Raw genomic sequence first — 18,493 nt, 5'->3', positions numbered from 1 at the left:
ATGGTCTCAGGAAATGATTCAAACTTCTCTTGAAAGTGATGCAGTGGGAACGAAAATTCCCATAACAATTCTGGCATTAGATTTCTGACAGACTTTAGTTTACAGAACGGAATCATAGATATGATTAAACAATTTCAAATGTTTTCAGACCCACAACACATTGGGTAGCTTTCAGAGCCAGTTATCATGTTGTCATATTTCAAAATCAAGGGAGAAATTATGAAGCCATTTGGTATTCTCTAGAGTTTTAATTAGCCATTAGTTTATCCATTAACAAACATTTCTTTCTTTTTTTTTAAAAGATTTTATTTATTTATTTGACAGACAGAGATCACAAGTATGCAGAGAGGCAGGCAGAGAGAGAGGAGGAAGCAGGCTCCCTGCCGAGCAGAGAGCCCGATGCGGGGCTCGATCCCAGGACCTGGGATCATGACCTGAGCCGAAGACAGAGGCTTTAACCCACTGAGCCACCCAGGTGCCCCGATTAACAAACATTTCTTGAGCATCTATAATATCTCAAGCATTATTCTAGAGGCTTAGGATATGTGAGTGCACAAAGTAGACAAAAGCCTTTTCCTTCATAAAGTATTTAGGCATTATTTACCTTTCTTTACACGAAATAGGCAAGTAATAAAATATGTTGGAAGTTGTTAAGTGCTTTGTGAAGAAAGAGAAAAGTAGAGTAGGGTAAAGGGGAGTGGAAATGCTGGGATGTGGGAAGGGATGATGGATAAAGAGGACGTTGCAATTTGGAATAGTGTGATCAGAGCTGGGCTTATTATGAAGCTGACAGTTGAGCAAAGGCTTGAAGGAAGTGAAAGAGGTAGCTGTAAGATATTAGGGGCAGAGTATTCTAACCACTAAGACAGTTCATGCAAAGGCACTGAAGTGGGAGTGCTGGCATATCCAAGAAGCCAATGTGGCCGGAGTAGAAACGGTGAGAGGAGAAGTTGCTAAAATTGTGTTCAGAGTGGAAAGAGATGAATGGGCCACTGCAGGGACTTTGGCTTTTCCTAGGAATGAGATCAAGGACCATGACAAGGTTTTGAGCAAAGCAGTGACATGAACGATGTGTCCCTGGAGCTGCTGTTCTGAGAATAGACAGCAGGGGGCTAGAATGCCCTTCTAGTTGGGACTCAAGAACAGGGAAGAGCAAGGGAGAGCTGTTAGTAGCTTGGTCCAGGGCAGTAACAGTGACAGTGTGCCAAGTAGTTGAATTCTGGATATATCTTGAAAGTAGCATCTACTGAATTTCTTGATAGATGATATAAGGGAAGAGATGTGTGTAGTAGGCTCTTGTGAGACAGTATGAGCTCACTTGAGCCCACTGTGTCTGAGCTATATAAATTAGAACTAATCTTTACAATATTAATGGCACCTCCTGAGTCTTAAGGCTTAGACATATGGGCACCAAATCGTATGTCTGTATATGTGCTTAGACCATGGATAGTAATTCAGCTATTAAATTTTGTATGACCGGGATTTTTTTTTTAAGGTGAATATGGTCTTAATAGGAAATAAACTGTAGGATAATCCAGGAGAAAGAGACATTTTTTTCTTTCATTTTCCTGTTTTTGCTTGTTTATTTGGAATGAAGATCACATTTTACTTTAAGTTGGGTACTTACTGACTGAGAACAACCATTGGTGACTTTGATTTTTGCTTCTAAGACATTTTGGTCTAAACCAATGCCTTTGAAATCTGTATATTCTCTTTAATTTTAATCCATTGAAATACTTATTTAGTAAGTTCATTTTAGAGTCCAATTGATAGTGTCTTGTGGTTTTATAATATGGAGTCTGGCTTTATAAAAAATGCTGATATATTTAATAGAAGATATTTTGTTATATGTAGTGGTAGTGATACTTTTTACCAACTGTGCTGTGTTAAATCCTATATTGAATATTAAGCATTTAGTCCACGTATTGCCACAATATACTCTGGTCCTGTAATCCTTTACAGACAAATTGGGTGAAATGAATGTAATACAAATCTGACCAGCCCTGGGGGTATTAATTATATTGCAGAATGAACTCAAGCTCAGATATACGTTTCCAAATTGCCCTTTTCATGGAAAGTGATTACTCAAGATTGGAAATCATATGAAATGCTGTAGTTCATTAGATTTGTTATATTATGAAAACTGATAAAAGAAAATAAGAAAATGGATTGTTTTCCATGATTCATGGGACAATAGCACATTACTATCATTGAATTTTAAGTCTTATTCTTTTTTTTTTTTTTTTTTTTTTTTTTTAATTTTATTTATTTGACAGACAGATCACAAGTAGGCAGAGAGGCAAGCAGAGAGAGAAGGGAGGAAGCAGGCTCCCTGCTGAGCAGAGAGCCCGATGCGGGGCTCGATCCCAGGACGCTGGGATCATGACCTGAGCCGAAGGCAGCGGCTTTAACCCACTGAGCCACCCAGGCGCCCCTAAGTCTTATTCTTATATGATTTAAAACTGTATTTACCAGTTTAAAAATTTTTTAATTGGAGGTAAAATAGACATACAGTTAAATGCATGGATATTAATTTTATAGTTAATAAACTTTGACAATTGTAAGAACCCAAATAACCATCACCCTACCATAGACCAGCACTATCCAACAGAACTTTCTGTGATGGTGATAATGTCCTGTATCTGTGCTGCCAATGTAGTAGCCACTACACACATGTGATTTTTGAGCACTTGAGATGTAGTAGTCTGCCTCAGGAACTGAATTTTTAATATAACTTGAAGTATTTTAAATTTAATTTGTATGACTACATGTACTAGTGGTTACAGTGGTTACTAGTGGTTACGGTATGGGACCATAGGGCCCTAGATAGTTCTCAACTGGGGCTGTAGGAGAGAATTAAACCCTAAAGCTGATGGTGTATACTATTTCTAAGGAATTAACTTACCTCTTGTGCATCTAGGTTGGCATTGTGCATCTCCTAATATTAGGAGAACTGGAACAATAGTCACTCAGATAATTTTATGTGAGACTTGATTCTTTCACAGCACTCAGTTGAGGAAGAGTGTCCTAGAAATTTTCCCCATTTCCTTTTCCAGTCAATACCAGCCCCAAATGACAACCATAATTCTTTTATTTATCTCCATTAACTATTTTTGCCTGTTTATAGACTTTGTATAAATGGAAATAGATACTGTATTTTCTTTTGTGACAGTCTCTGTCATTCAATATAGTGTTGTATCAATAGTACATTCCTCTCTATATTGCTACATATCATGTAATACATCCATAATGTCAACATAACAAAATATATTTATCTGTTCTCCAGATGTGCCCATTTTATCAGCATAAAATTTTTCATAGTGTCTTCTTATTATCCTTTCAAAGGCTGTATTATCTGTAATAATGTCTTTGTTTCATTTTTGATGTTGGTAATATACTTAATTGGTCTTGTTAGGACATTATCAATTTATTAAAGAAACAACTTTGGTGTTCTTGATTTTCTCTATCTTTTAATATTTTACTTATTTCTGCTTTTATCTTTGTTATTCCTTCCTTTTGTTTATGTTTAAAATAAAATTCATTAAAACAAATGAATTCTATTTTTTCTCCTGCCCTTTCATTTACTATATAAATTCTTAGCTATGCTTTGAAATATCAGTTCCTTCCATTTTTTAAATTGATTCTTCAGATATTCATCAAACATCTGGCTACTCCATGGAAGGTACTAGGATAAGCAACAGTGAACATGATAGACACAATCCTTGCCCTTGTGCATTCATAATTTTGTCGAACAGGTGGAAATCAGAAACGAAATTGCAAGGATGGTAGTTACCACGATGGAGAACTGCAGAAAAATCTGAGAGTTTACAACAGGGGACTTACATAGATGGGGAAAATCATCCTGAGGAAATGCAGCTTGAGATGAGCATGGCTAGGAGTTAGCTTGATGAAAGAGGAGGAGAGAGGAGAGCACTACAGGCAGGAGGATCAGATGTGCAAGACACTGGAGTGAGAAGGGGCATGGATGAGGAGTGAAGGAAGGCCAATGTGGATGGAATGTGGAAATGAGCAGGTGTGCAGCTTGGGATGAAGCTTGAGAAAGAGATGGGGCAAGATCACATGGTCTTACAGTCCATGTGGATAATTTTAGATTTACCTTAATTAAGGATAATGGGGAATCACTGAAAACTTCTAAGCCGAGGAAGCACATCTGGTTTGCATTTCATCAATCTCATTCCGGTTACTGTAGATGTATGTTGAATGTAGACAGAAGGCAAATATTTATGAATAAAGGCTAAAGGGGAAGCAATTGGAGGTGAGACATGATGTGATAAGGATCAGAGTATATTCAGAATTCCTTGTGCCCCAGTAACTAGTTCCTGTTAAAATGGAACTCAAAGTGATGTAATACCATGATTTTTATAAAACACTTCCTTTGCGCTGACACTCCTTTCGAGCCAGATACACTAGGCAGTCTATTTCTTTCATCTTATAAATGTTGAATATAAAGTGCTCAAATATGAGACTAACACTTTTATTCTGTATTGTGAGAAGTCAGATTGGGGTGACTGCAGAATGTAGGTCACCTATAAAACTCAGCTTTGTAAGAAGACTTCTGAAATATAAAGTAGAAGAAAAATTCTGTTCTGTGTTGACAATCTCACTGAGTTGCAAAATTTTTCTGACAGCTTCGCTTTTACGTGGAATTTTTGAACATTTAATTAAAATTGAAGTGGAAAGTTTGTTGGTGTCTCAAATCTTTAATAAAAATAGTTTTTTAAAATAAGTTTTGAATGTGAATTTAAGCATTAACTTATTTTTTTAAATTGCCAAAATTCAATATTAGCACAAATTCAGTTATTCATACATATACCTAAAGTGTTGTATCTATTTCTCTCTCTTTCTGTCATCTGTTTATCTATATGCCATCTATCTTAAAAAATTGTCATAAAGTTTGTCCTTAATGGTTATTTAATAATTATGCTGGCTAGAAATGAGATTTCAGCAATATATTTATATTTTAAAAGTTGTTTTTATTTTTTTTTGTAACTTACATTAACAATTTTTTTACTTTTTTTTTTTTTTTAAAACAGAAAACCTATGAGTACCATTTAAATGACTTTTTTCCTTTTTGATATGAATGGGAAATTGAGAACATCTAGCTCATCCTTATTTAGGACAAATGGGAGTTAAGTAGATTAATTTCTCAGTGGGATTTATCATCTTCAGTACATTAAAGCCCAAAGTAAATGGTCAATTTTGTCTAAGAATAAGTCAGCAGATTTTAATATTGGCAAGCTATCATTGATTACTCAGATTTTAAAAGACGAATAACCTTATGATCATTCCATTTTCTAGAGATTTTTAAAAATACATTTTGAAAGGCAGATATATTTTTAAAAGATCATGCCTACAATAAGTAAATTATGTAGTGATAGAACATTAGAAAATAATTGATGAACAAAAAGACACATTCTAGGAGTTCAGGAGTAGAGAGAACAGAAGAGTTTTTTTTTTTTTTTTTTTAAGATTTTACTTATTTATTTGACACAGAGATGAAGAGAGAACACAAGTAGGCAGAGCTGCAGGCAGAGGGAGAGGGAAAAGCAGACTCTCTGCTGAAGAGGGAGCCTGACGTGGGGCTTGATCCCGGGACACTGGGATCATCACCTGAGCGGAAGGCAGCGACTTAACCAACTGAGCAACCCAGGTGCCCCAGAAGAGTTCTTTTTGGTTTGTTTTTAATATAGGAGAAAAGGGAAATAGATGTATTAAAATTATTTTCATAAGTCAGAGAGAGACAAATACCATATGACTTCACTCATACATGGAATTTAAGAAAAAAACAAACAAACAAACAGATGAACACAGGGGAAGGGAAAAAAATAGAGAGGGAAGCAAACCATAAGAGACTTTTAACTATGGAGAACAGAGTTGCTGGTGGGAGGCAGTTGGGCTAAATGGGTGATGGGTATTAAGGAGGGCATTTGTGTTGGGCACTGTGTGCTACATGAAAGTAATTATTCACTAAATTCTACTCCTGAAACCAGTATTATACCACATATTAAGTAACTAGAATTTAAATGAAAGTTGAGGCCCCCAAAATTAATAAAGTCAATCTTCTAACTCTCTCCATTGTATTTAAGAAATAATTGTGTTTATGGAAATACCTTTAAGTTGGTTTCTATGCTTTTTGATTTTACAAACTTAATTTACTTTGTGTGGCATTCATCTAGCAAAGGTACATAAATATAAACACCAAAGTTTGACCTGTTATGTGTGTATAGTTGCACACCTATTTGTGTTCTAAAAAACTAAGGTTATATACGTGGGTTATTTTTTTTAACTATACATAATCATGGAAACTAAACAGGAATTAATCAACACATTTCATTAAGGCCTGACCTGGTAAAATAAACCTTGCCTCTGGCTGGCATGAGTCAACGACTATGGGTTAAAGACTATAAATTGTTATTGCCGTGTAAGTACCATCGGATGGATGTTTTTGTAAGTGGTTCAACCGCATTTTCCCAGCAATTCACTTGAACAACAAAAGTAATCTTTAAAGAATTAAATAGTAAAACATATTATGCGATTAGAAAATAAATAAAATTATCTTTCAGGGGACGGTTTCTGTCAGTTCAAACAGTTAACATTGGATTCTTTCTCCCTGCTCCAAAGCAGTTTTGTCTTTCATTGGCTTCCGAGAATGTGTTTAGTCTTGAACTGTGTAGAGGTGAAACATCAAGGCTACCAGCAGCGCTGAGATGGCTGGGATCACCCAGTTGGTCCACCTCCTGGAATAAGAAACAAGTAGTAATGAGAGTTTCTGAAGGCTTGGTTATCCTTGATCTGTCATCTGGATGAGTGGTGTATGATTGGACATTTCTTGAGCATCTGTAATGGGCCCGACATCCTCAAAAATTTTCAGTCGCATCCTCTCCAGCTTGTTCCCTTAAGACTTCTTCCCCACCAGGGTGCTCCTCTGAAAGCTTGGTCAAATCGTACACCTTATGGTACAGGATCAGCCAAGTGCTTTTGTTGTGGTTGTGCTTCTGGATATGTTCCAGGGTGTAGTACTTGATGGTCTGGTCCAACTGCCCAGCCCTTTCAGAACACAGCCAGCCTCAGGCAGTGCAGACACCAGTCCCCCGCGCCCCATCCCAGTGCAGTGGAGTATGCATCTCAGCTAGCTGGGCCCCGGACATTCCCGGCACTGTAGCCCCACACCCAGAGCCCCATTTTCTAGAGATTTTGCTGGTATTTTTTTTTTTTAAGATTTTACTTATTTATTTGATAGAGGTCACAGGTAGGCAGCAAGGCAGGCAGAGAGAGAGGGAAGCAGGCTCCCCGCTGAGCAGAGGAGCCCGATGTGGGGCTCGATCCCAGGATCCTGGGATCATGACCCCAGCCAAAGGCAGAGGCTTTAACCCACTGAGCCACCCAGGTGCCCCTTTTGCTGGTATTTTTAAAGAACAATTCTGAATAGCAGGATATTGACAAGTTTCATTTCAGAAGATTTTTTGAAGATCAAATATTAAGATATTAATTGAAAATTATTTTATATTGCTTTAACATATTCAAAGTTAATGATTAGCTTACTTAAGTATTAGTGATAGATATAGCATTTATTTTTAGCATACACTTTGGATTTTGCATAACCCTTAATACAGAAACAAGCTACATCTTTCTTTCTGTGACTGTAATGTAGAATTGCATTCCTGGAGTGTGTGATTTTATGGATATTTTCTGATTCATTATTTCTTAAATGTCATTCTACCATAATACATTTTCACTAGTTCATAATATAGCAAAACAGGACACTTTCATAGTCCTACTGTTTCTTAGTCCTACTTTTTTTTTTTTAAAGGTTTTATTTATTTATTTGACAGACAGAGATCACAAGTAGGCAGAGAGGCAGGCAGAGAGAGAGGGGGAAGCAGGCTCCCTGCTGAGCAGAGAGCCCGATGCGGGGCTCGATCCCAGGACTCTGGGATCATGACCTGAGCTGAAGGCAGAGGCTTTAACCCACCGAGCCACCCAGGCTCCCCTCATAGTCCTACTTCTTAAATCATACATTTAAGAAATAGCCTCTATTTTGAGCTTGTATGATTTAAGAAATATGATTATATGATTAATGAAGTAGCCTCTATTTTGAGATTATACTCTTACTGTTATGAATTTCCATAGTCCTGTTACTTAGAATTGTGGTAATAATAGATGGTGGTTGGCATAGATTTATAAGATATACTTATTTGACCAAATAAAATGTCTGTAACACTTGGTCAGATCTATAAATATTTAATTTTGGAATTTCACCAGTCCTTCAAACTTAGAGGATTAAGAACTACTAATTCAATTATTATGTAGTTCTTCAAAATCCTCAGCGAAGAAAAAAATTCTAAAAGGCTCACCTGAAGGAAATCTGTGTTCACATAGTGATAAAAACTCAATCTGTTTGAAAATAAATGTTCAATTCTGATTCTAGTAATTATGAACCCTCATTTTTATCTCTATCCTAAGGTAGAGTTGGTCCTCTGTACTGATATAGTTTTTAATTAACTAATTTTTAGGTTTTACTTATTTGAGAGAGAGAGAGAGAGAAACAGTGTACGAGAGAGGGGAGGGTCTGAAGGAGAAGCAGACTCCCTACTGAGTGGGGAGCCTGATGGGCTCCATCCCAGGATCCCGGGAACATAACCCGAGCTGAAGGCAGATGCTTAGGCTAACTGACAGAGCCCCCAGGTGCCTCCTGATGTAGCTATTGGTCAGACTTCTGGATTTCATTTATGTGGATCAACTTTGTTTTGAAATTTAGGTGCAGTGAATTGAACTAACGCTATTTTTCAGTCCATGGCTTATCTTTCTCATTGGTCTCTTCAAAGCTTTCTCTCTTTCCTTCTTTCTCTTTTTTCTCTCATACATCACTTTCATTTCCCTCTCTTTGAAAACTAAATGTTTTTAATATATGTATTTTAAATTTGAATATGTTCCCCCCAAAGCATATTGTTTTATATGAATATATTCTCAATTAATATAAGTAGTATTATATTTTTCATTTTCTTTCTTTTAAAATTGAGTCTTCCTTTTTGAGATTGTTCATGTTGTTAACTGTACACCTAATGTAGCTTCTAACCACTGCTTACAATTCCATAGTCTGTGACAAGAACTTAGAAGATTTCTTAAACTTAAAAACTGGGAATGAGGGGCACCTGGGTGGCTCAGTGGGTTAAAGCCTCTGCCTTTGGCTCAGGTCATGGCCCCAGGGTCCTGGGATGGAGCCCCGCATTGGGTTCTCTGCTCAGCAGGGAGCCTGCTTCCTCCTCTCTCTCTGCCTGCCTTTCTGCCTATTTGTGATCTCTGTCTGTCAAGAAAAAAAAAAAAAAAGCCGGGAATGATAACATTGCCTAAAATTAAATATTCTGTTCAATTAGGGACTCCTTGGACAACAGTCACTGATTGGAAGTAGAAAGCTACTTGCAAAATCCAATAATAACTGGGGTTTAATATTTAAAATATGCAAGTGACTCTTACAAATCAACTAGAAAAATACACCCCAGGAAAAAGGTAAAAATAGGTTGACACAAAACTTAAAGAAGAGCAAACTTAGAAAATTAAGAGGCCTGTGACAAGATGGTCATAATAATGAGTAACATAAGAAATGCTAATTAAAGAAACATTGAAGCTATGACTTTAAATCACTAGACTAGCAGACATTAGAAAGATGGATACTACCAACTGAGACCTGAAGGTGTAAGAATTCTATTGCACTCCTGGTGTTAGTGGAGAACAATGTAGCATGACTTATTTAGAAGAAGCATGAGTGTAAACTCACCATTCTACTTCTGAGTATATATCTAAGGAGAATTGAAGGGATATTCTTTGTGGAAATGTTCGTGGAGGTGAGCTGGAAGCACCCTGGATGTCTATTATCTGGGCAGGGACAGATAAACCTTGATGCCATCACTAGGACAGTGGGTGCGTAAAATGTGGAGGATATGGGTGTTCAAATGTCAACCATCATAAAAGAGTTCTCTGATATTTAAAATAGTTTGTATTTTTCTGATTTTAAATTTGAAGTCCTTTAAAGTGCTCATAGGTCACATAAGAAAATAAAAGTGCTATATGTGGGATTTAAACAAACTAAAAAGTACAAAAACCAAGCTCATAGATACAGAGAAGAGACTGGTGGCTGCCAGAGGCCTGAGGGTGGCAGAGGTGGGGTGGCGATGGTGAAATACGTAAAAGAGGTCAAAAAGAACGAAATTTCAGTTAAAAATTAAACAAGTCATGAGGATATAATGTACAATGTGGTGACTAAAATTAATAATACTGTATTGTATATTTGAAAGTTGCCAATAGAGTAGATCTTAGAAGTCCTTATTACATATCCCCCAATTTTTTGTAACTATGTATGGTGGTGTATGTTAACTAGGCTTATTGTGGCGATCATTTCACAATATATACAGATATCAAATAATTATGGTGTATACCTGAAAGTAATAGAATGTTATATGTCAGTTATACTTTTTTTTTAAAAGATTTTATTTATTTATTCATTTGACAAAGATCACAAGTAGGCAGAGAAGCAGGCAGAGAGAGAGGAGGAAGCAGGCTCCCTGGGCTCGATCCCAGGACCCTGGGACCATGACCCGAGCTGAAGGCAGAGGCCCAACCCACCGAGCCACCCAGGCGCCCCTGTCAGTTATACTTTAATTAAAAAAAAAGAAAGAAAATGAAAGTGCACTTTACCAAATTTTTAATGCCTGAAGGCTACAGAGTAAGGGTGTGGTTAGGGATTCCTGTGATCTGCCCCTTATCTTCAAAAACTTTGTAAATAAAAATAAAATACATGGAACAGTACTTAATAAAGTGTAATAGTATTAAAAGGATTACAACTTAAAAATGCAGTCTCCTGCTGTATCTCTTTTAATCATCAAAACAGTCTTCCCTGTTGGTACCACTTTCAACTCTTAGCTATTTTTAAATATTTACCTCCATATTTTAAAATTATGTAATCATACTATCCTCAATTTATGATTTTGAGATATTTACTTAAACTTGAATATGGTATTTCGGTTTTTCTTTTTCAGGCAGTTGTGCTATATTGGAACCCCATATTCCTCATATTTCATTCTTCTTCCCCCTCCGCCACCCTGCTCCCCTGCCCTGCTATCCACTGTGGTGCCTGGTGTCTCTGAATCTCTCATTCAACAGGTACAGAGAAGGCTGGTTTCTCAGGATGGTCGGTGGTGGTGGTTCCAATTATTCACTTAGAGTTAAGGAGCTAATGGTAGGGGCCTCAATATTTAATTGTTCCTTTTTAGACTTTCCACCAAACTTCCCGTTTTCATTCACTCCTCCCCAATTTGTTTAATTCTATCACCTCTGAGTTTGAACTATGAACATCATCATGGATCTGTGGAACAAATTTCTTCCAATTATTATCTTTGGAAATCTCTGAGGTATAACAGTGACCATTTTGCTAAATGCATTACAAGTCTGTCTATTTTCTTCTTACATTGTATTTTGGGTTTGAAGATATCTCCCTGTTTTATTAAACATTGTACTTCTAATTTTTTCTACTTGTAAGTTTTGGGAGATTACCTATCAAACGATAGCACAGTTAATGTAGAAATTCTACATAGGATTTTTCAAGCATGAGTCTATAACACGATAGAAACTTTCTGGTCATAATCTTCTAGGACTATGTTTCCTTAGAGAGCACTTTGTATAAATGTTCTCATAGGGCATTATTATTTCACACGTACTTCCTTAGTTGCTCTTCACAACATCTCTGCTTATTAAATCTATTACTTTCCCAGTTTGACAGATGAAGAAATAGAGACTTAGAGGTTTAATCATCTGCCCAAGATCACAAGACTTCTGAGGGGCAGCACTAGCATTGGAACTTCTAGCTCCATAGCTCAGCCTTCAGCCTTAGCCTTCTGTGCTAGCAAGAGCAAAGATGATCGTGACTGCTTGCAAAACCAGGGTTGGTGGGTAGATTCAGTGAGCTACAAGGTGTATATTATGTAGCTCTCAAAAAAAAAAAAAATTAGCTTCCTCTACTTTCATCTTTATTTTACCATTTAACATGGTATTTTTTTTTAAATATGTGTATCTTATTTCCTTAAATAGATGAACTTGTTTAATGGGAAGTTATTCACCCATTTTGTAGTCATTCTAAAGCCAAACCCATTGCTTTTTAGCTGAATATAGAAGTTAGAGGTCAGTAATTACTTTTATAATAAGTATTTAGAGATTGTCTTTTGGTATTTAAGATGTTTCTATTAATATAGGTTATTACCCAGGTATTTTTAATATGCTTAAAATATCAATTTTGCGAAACTTTTTTACAGAGCATGTATTTATTGGTTATTATTAGAGAGGGATAAAACAGATTTGAGTATCATTGTGAAAATTCTGAAATAAAATTAAATTTTACAAGACTCTCTGTAATTATAAAATGTAAATTAAAATAATATTTTTTAATAATTTGAAGTAAAGAAATAATAAGGTACCCTTGACTGGCCTCTTAAATTTGGGGGGTGGGGTCATCATTGTCTCACAAAGGCACTTGATTATGTCTTAGTATTATAACAGACTTCTAGGTCCAGATTACATGCTGAGTCTCTAACTTAATTTCCATGGAGATTAAAAGTCCAGAGTGGGGAATACAGTCAATAATATTGTAATAACATTACAGTAATGTATAGAATTGTTGAATCAATATGCTGTATGCCTAAAGCTAAAGAAACATCGTATGTTAATTACATTTCAGTAAAAAAGTTCAATCCAGCACAACATTCTTGGCCCTTCAAAATATGGTTCAGTATGCCTTTTAAATTATATTTTTACGTTTTTCCCTACTTGCTGCTGTTACCTTGGCTCATTACTCCCAAACATGTCTTCTGCTTTCTTTCTGGCTCTACTTGTGTGGATCCTCTGCTGAAATCATGTGCATCTTTCCAGGTCTTTCTCAAATTTTATCTTCTCAGTGAGGACTTTCTTAATCCTTTCGCCTATTTTCTTGAATTCTTACAGTCCAGGTTGAATTGGCATAGCCATTTTTTGTATCAACATTCCAATATTATTGTTATATATTATAGCAGTATAATTCTAATACATATTCTATTTCTTCCTCCCATCTCTCAATTTCCACCTACTCTCCTACTCCATGCTTCCAGACTCTTGAAGCAGCAGCCAAATAATGAATGAATCCTATTGGTCTTTGTGTAATAATAGTGATAGTAACTTTTATAATAATAACAAGAACAACAATAACAATGATACCTGAAATTGTTGAGTGTTTACTAGAGGTAGATGCTATAGTTTTGTTGCAAAATCATAGCTCTTTTGTCTATACAACTTAGAGTGACATAGGTATTATTTTTACCACATTTTCTAGATGGGGAAATCCAGACTTGGAGAAGTAACTTGCTCCAAGACCAGACAGCTAGTGAGTGGTGGGGTCAGGATTTCACTCCAAGCATTAGGATTCCAGAGCACGTGTTTTGAATCACTACACTGTAATCTCTACAGCTTTATTGCCAATAGTAGAAACTCGATAATTTTTTCAAGTTGAATTTATATTTCCAAAGAAGTATACATTTACATGTCAAAATATGATGCAACATGGTTAGTCTATTTTATACATGTACTTTCTTCAGAAACATGCATTGTAAAGGGTATTCACAGTATATTACTTTTTATGGAATATTACTTTTATAAGAATGGATATAAAAACTCTGTAGTAAAGAAGATTAGACAATACGGCTTGAAAAACATTGAAATCATTTGACTACCATATCACTTGAAGAAATGACTTTTCAAATCTAAGTTAATAACGTTTCCCACTAAAAAGCATTGTTCTTAGAAATTATCAATGATGCATACTGTTATTGTTTATTACTGACCATTTTTTGACTTATCTTTTGCTGAACAATACAAGCTTATTTTCTTGCCTATTTACTCCAGGCCAGGGAGGGCAAATAGATTTTATCTCAAGGATCACCTGTGTTTGTTTAATTAATAGTGGCTGCTTAGAACACTGAGTTAAGAAAGGATCTGAATCTTTGCCCAAGGGCTCAGGTAAGAGTGTACTATGATCAGTTAGAAATGTCTGATACGAACGTAGGACTGGTACAAACACCACCGAGCCTGCCACACACTTGCCATTCCTGCAGTAGGCCATTGTCTTTTAGTGCCCTATAGATATATGCTGGAGTGTAAATGAATTTGGGTATTAAGTAAAACATAACTGATAAGGAAATGCTTGGAATACAGACAGTGATTTGTTCTGAGCTAGGTATTTTTGAATAGGTCACACTTTATATTAATTTATAATGTATGTAAGGTATAGATTTTTAACATTATCTCTGCTAATGTCTCTGTCACCATGATATTATGACCTATATATTCTTATTATGTATCTTGGCACTATTTTCTTATCTTTTTATTAGGCACTGTTACTGGAGAGCTTTCAGCCACTCTGGGTGATGCCAAAGATACAGTTCACTAAAACAGTAATTATGCTTCTGGCTGGACCTTTGCCTGGTAAAATGGAAAACATATAAAATATGTGGTAAGTTTATTAAACTATTATCCAGCTTTTCTCCCCTCGGATTTTTTCTTTTGTACTTAGAGAATAAGGTAGTCAGTAAAGGTATTGGGTTATAGTGATGACAGTCAATGTTTGTAAATAATCTTACCTGCTGTTTCCTGGGTCCCTTTAAGTCATAATTCTACAGCTTGGTTAGTCTTTCCTACCCTCCATCTAATAGTAATTACACTTAAAGTCACTTCCACTTATAGACTTCGCTTTTTGTTAAGGATGTTGTCCATGTTTTGAGTTTTTTTGTTTTTGTTTTATTTAAATTATATAAGAATTTCAGCCTGAATGTGAAGATAAATGATTACCTCTAGTTTTTAGGAGTATCATGTGCATTGTTTATGCTTATTAAAGATTAAATCCTACCGATTCACAGACCTGTACCATGGGGGCTAATAATATATGTTAATAATAAATAAAAAAATTTAAAAAATGATATAGCTAATTTGGGTTTTGTTGGAAATATACCTAAATTTTGCCACAAGTCTCTCATGACATATTCCTCTGCCTGGAAGTTTTCATTCACATTAACACACATCTTTACCTATTTGAATCTCAGTGACAGAGATTTCCATATGAAGTTCTAATAAGTGATAAAAGCCTTTAGAAATATTTGCCATCTTAATGTCTACATGGCTTTAAGAAGCTGAAACACTATTCCTCGTGACATGGGTTTGTTTTTTGCCTAGGGTAATAAAAATTTCAATAAGCATTCTCTCACAGATAACTTTTATCTTCATCCTACATTTGACTTTAATTATGTATAAAATTATATATGTGAAATTAACTTTGTGATAAAAATGTTATTCTCATTGTGTTCAGGGTTCTTAGCTATAGGCACTTGGACTCACTCTAGCTAGTTTAAACAGAAAAAGATTTATTCAGGTTGTTAGAGACCTTATGGGATCACTGAGGGAGTTGAAGGAATAGACTTGAGAGAAGTAAACTGCTAAGGGAACCTGCTGGGATATTCTACAAGCCAAATGCCCCAGGTTTTTTGATAGATAAATTATTAAGGGCAGAAAGGGTGAAGGATGAGCCTATAGATTAAAAAAATACTTAAAAGACACAGCAAATTTTTTTAAAAGGGGCTAAGATTAAACTATGGTGTCTAGGGATACCTGCTGTTAAAAGATAAATTGAGGCATATTAAAAATTTTAAGAGTTTATTTGATCAAAAATCCATTCCAATTGGACAGTGTCTAACTGGAAGTGGTTAGGAGAAATCCATCAATAGGTCCTGGGATGAGCACCTTTTATGGAGAAAAGGTGGAAGCAAAGTAAGAAACTTATTGAATGGCTATAGCTTAAAGTCTAGTTGGTTGGTTGTGACTGGCTGTCTTTAGGTTTCAATTTCATAACTGTGAGGCATTTGCAGGCTTAGGTGTTTTGGTTTGCTTACATTCATAGGTCTTAGCTTTAGAGTAATTTTGATCTGATGGTCTCCTTGTTTAATTAATTAATACTTAGATGATAAAAATACAACATAGAAGGAAGTAATTGTTATAAATGTCAGGATAATGATTATATTTAGGGGAAAAAGGGACTTGTTATGGTGATGGGTCACATGAAGGGGCTTCTGAGTGGCTTGCAAAATTCTATTTTGTGATCTGGGTGGTAGTTATAAGTGGGTTTATCTTAAATGTTATTCAGTTTTTCTCTTTTCTCATATCTGTGTGTAATTTGAAAACAAAAAAATGTGAATAGAATTAGAGGGTATTTGCTAAGGGAAATAAGTCAATCAGAGGAAGACAATTATCGTATGATCTGTGTGGGATTTAAGAAACAAAACAGAGGATCATAGGGGAAGAGAGGAAAAAAATAAAACAAGATGAAATCAGAAAGGGAGACAAACCACAAAAAACTCTTAATCTTAGAAAACAAACTGAGGGTCGGTGGAGGATGGGGTAACTGGGTGATGGACATGAAGGAGGGCACATGATGTCATGAGCACTGGGTATTATATAAGACTGTTGAATCACTGACCTGTACTACTGAAACTAATAAGATATCATATGTTAATTAATTGAATTTAAAAAGGAAAGTTAAAAAAATAGAATTCAAAATAAAAAAAAACATGTCAACATGTCAGTAGTATCAACTTCTTACTGGAGAAAGATTACTTATTTAAACATGCTATGTTTGCATATATTGTGGTTTTATTGGAAAAGTTATACTGAAGAACTTTTAAATTTGATTTGTACCTAAAAACTATTTTAACATTATCGTACACACCAGTGTACTCAGATATAATGTACAAATCTGTTCAGACAAAAAGCAAATACATATATTCTTCTAGTCAAGTTTGAATCATTGAATACCCAAGTATTAAAAGTTAAAATACGTAATGAATATGAATGACTGTCAAGATTATTAATTTTCAAGAGTGGACTAGTGGCCTGAATTCAGATACTGATTTCTTTGTACCTTTTTAGGAATGGCTAGTAACTCACATTAATTGATTTAGATGTAAAATTAGACATTATAGTGAAACCATGTTTTCAGTCTGTCCCAAAGTTCTTTCCTTCCTTCTCTTATAACATGGTAACCACAGGTTTTCCTTTAGGGGACTGACCCTTCTCCATTCCCATTCTGGTGAGTTTGTAATGACAGTACACTGCCTCTTGCTCGAGAATCAGCCCAGGAACAGGTAGTGGCCAAGATGGACCAGAGGCCTTCTCTGGAATTTTGTATTTTGCCTTTCAAAGAGCAGAGATCTCTCCTTGCTTGTGGTCATTTGATGAGTTGGTATGTACCCAGAAAAGAGAGTTTACTAACACTCTCACAGAAGTGGTTCTGAGCCCAGAGAGAGGGTAGCTAGAGGGTCTGATAGTGTTATTTGAGGTCCCATTTCATATGAATCCAGATCCACTCTTACAGTTCCCAGTTACATGGACATTGCATTTGTACTCATACTAGTTTAAAGTAAGCTTCTACCATTTGTGAATTAAAGAGTTTCAACTACTTTAGGGAGCATGATAAAATATCTTTTTAAAAATTCCTTAATATTAGTTGAAAATGGCCACAATTATCACCTTTACACACAAAAATAGGACAGAGAAAAATTATATTAATCAAGCATCTGAGTTCTAAACTACGAGCTAACCTGATTTTTTTTTAAAAGATTTTATTTATTTATTTGATAGGCAGAGATCACAAGTAGGCAGAGAGGCAGGCAGAGAGAGAGAGGAGGAAGCAGGCTCCCCGCTGAGCAGGAGCCCAATGCGGGGCTCGGTCCCAGGACCCTGAGATCATGACCTGAGCCGAAGGCAGAGGCTTTAACCCACTGAGCCACCCAGGCGCCCCTAACCTGATTTTTTTGGGGGGGAGGGTTTCAGTCTTTTGGATTCAAGTAAACATTTAATAAAGAAATTTGTCAAATTTAGTCAGTGAACCTGGTGATTGTCAATTAAGCTATCCTGAAACATCTCCTTCTCTTTAGCACTTCTTACACTTTCACTTAAACATATATATACACATATATATATACGTATATAATTTATATATATAATCATATACATATTTGCTTATCTATCTATCTCACATCACCTACCATGTATAGAGATTTGCTAATGACAGAAAGAAAGGAGGTTTTACCTTGAAGTTAATAATATATTTTCAACTTTTAGATTTGGAAATTAAGCATGTTTAATTCTCAAAAAGGAAAAAAAAAGTTAATGCATCTGAGGGGTTCATCCATATATAGACCTGATTTTAATGATGAGATTCTGGACTTTGAGCGTTGACCATTGACCATAGTTGAGCATCTTTTCATATGCCTATCTGCCATTTGTATATTTTCTCTAGTTAGATCTTCTGCCTAATTTTTTAATTGGGTTGTTTGTTTACTTATTGTTGAGTTTTATGTCTTTTGCTCAGCCTTAAAGCTTTCTTAACAAGGAGCCTGAATGTAGGAAG

Source organism: Martes martes, assembly GCF_963455335.1.
Source record: "Martes martes genome assembly, chromosome: 5".
In the NCBI taxonomy this organism is placed as follows: Eukaryota; Metazoa; Chordata; class Mammalia; order Carnivora; family Mustelidae; genus Martes; species Martes martes.
Note: the sequence above shows the minus strand (reverse complement) of the source record.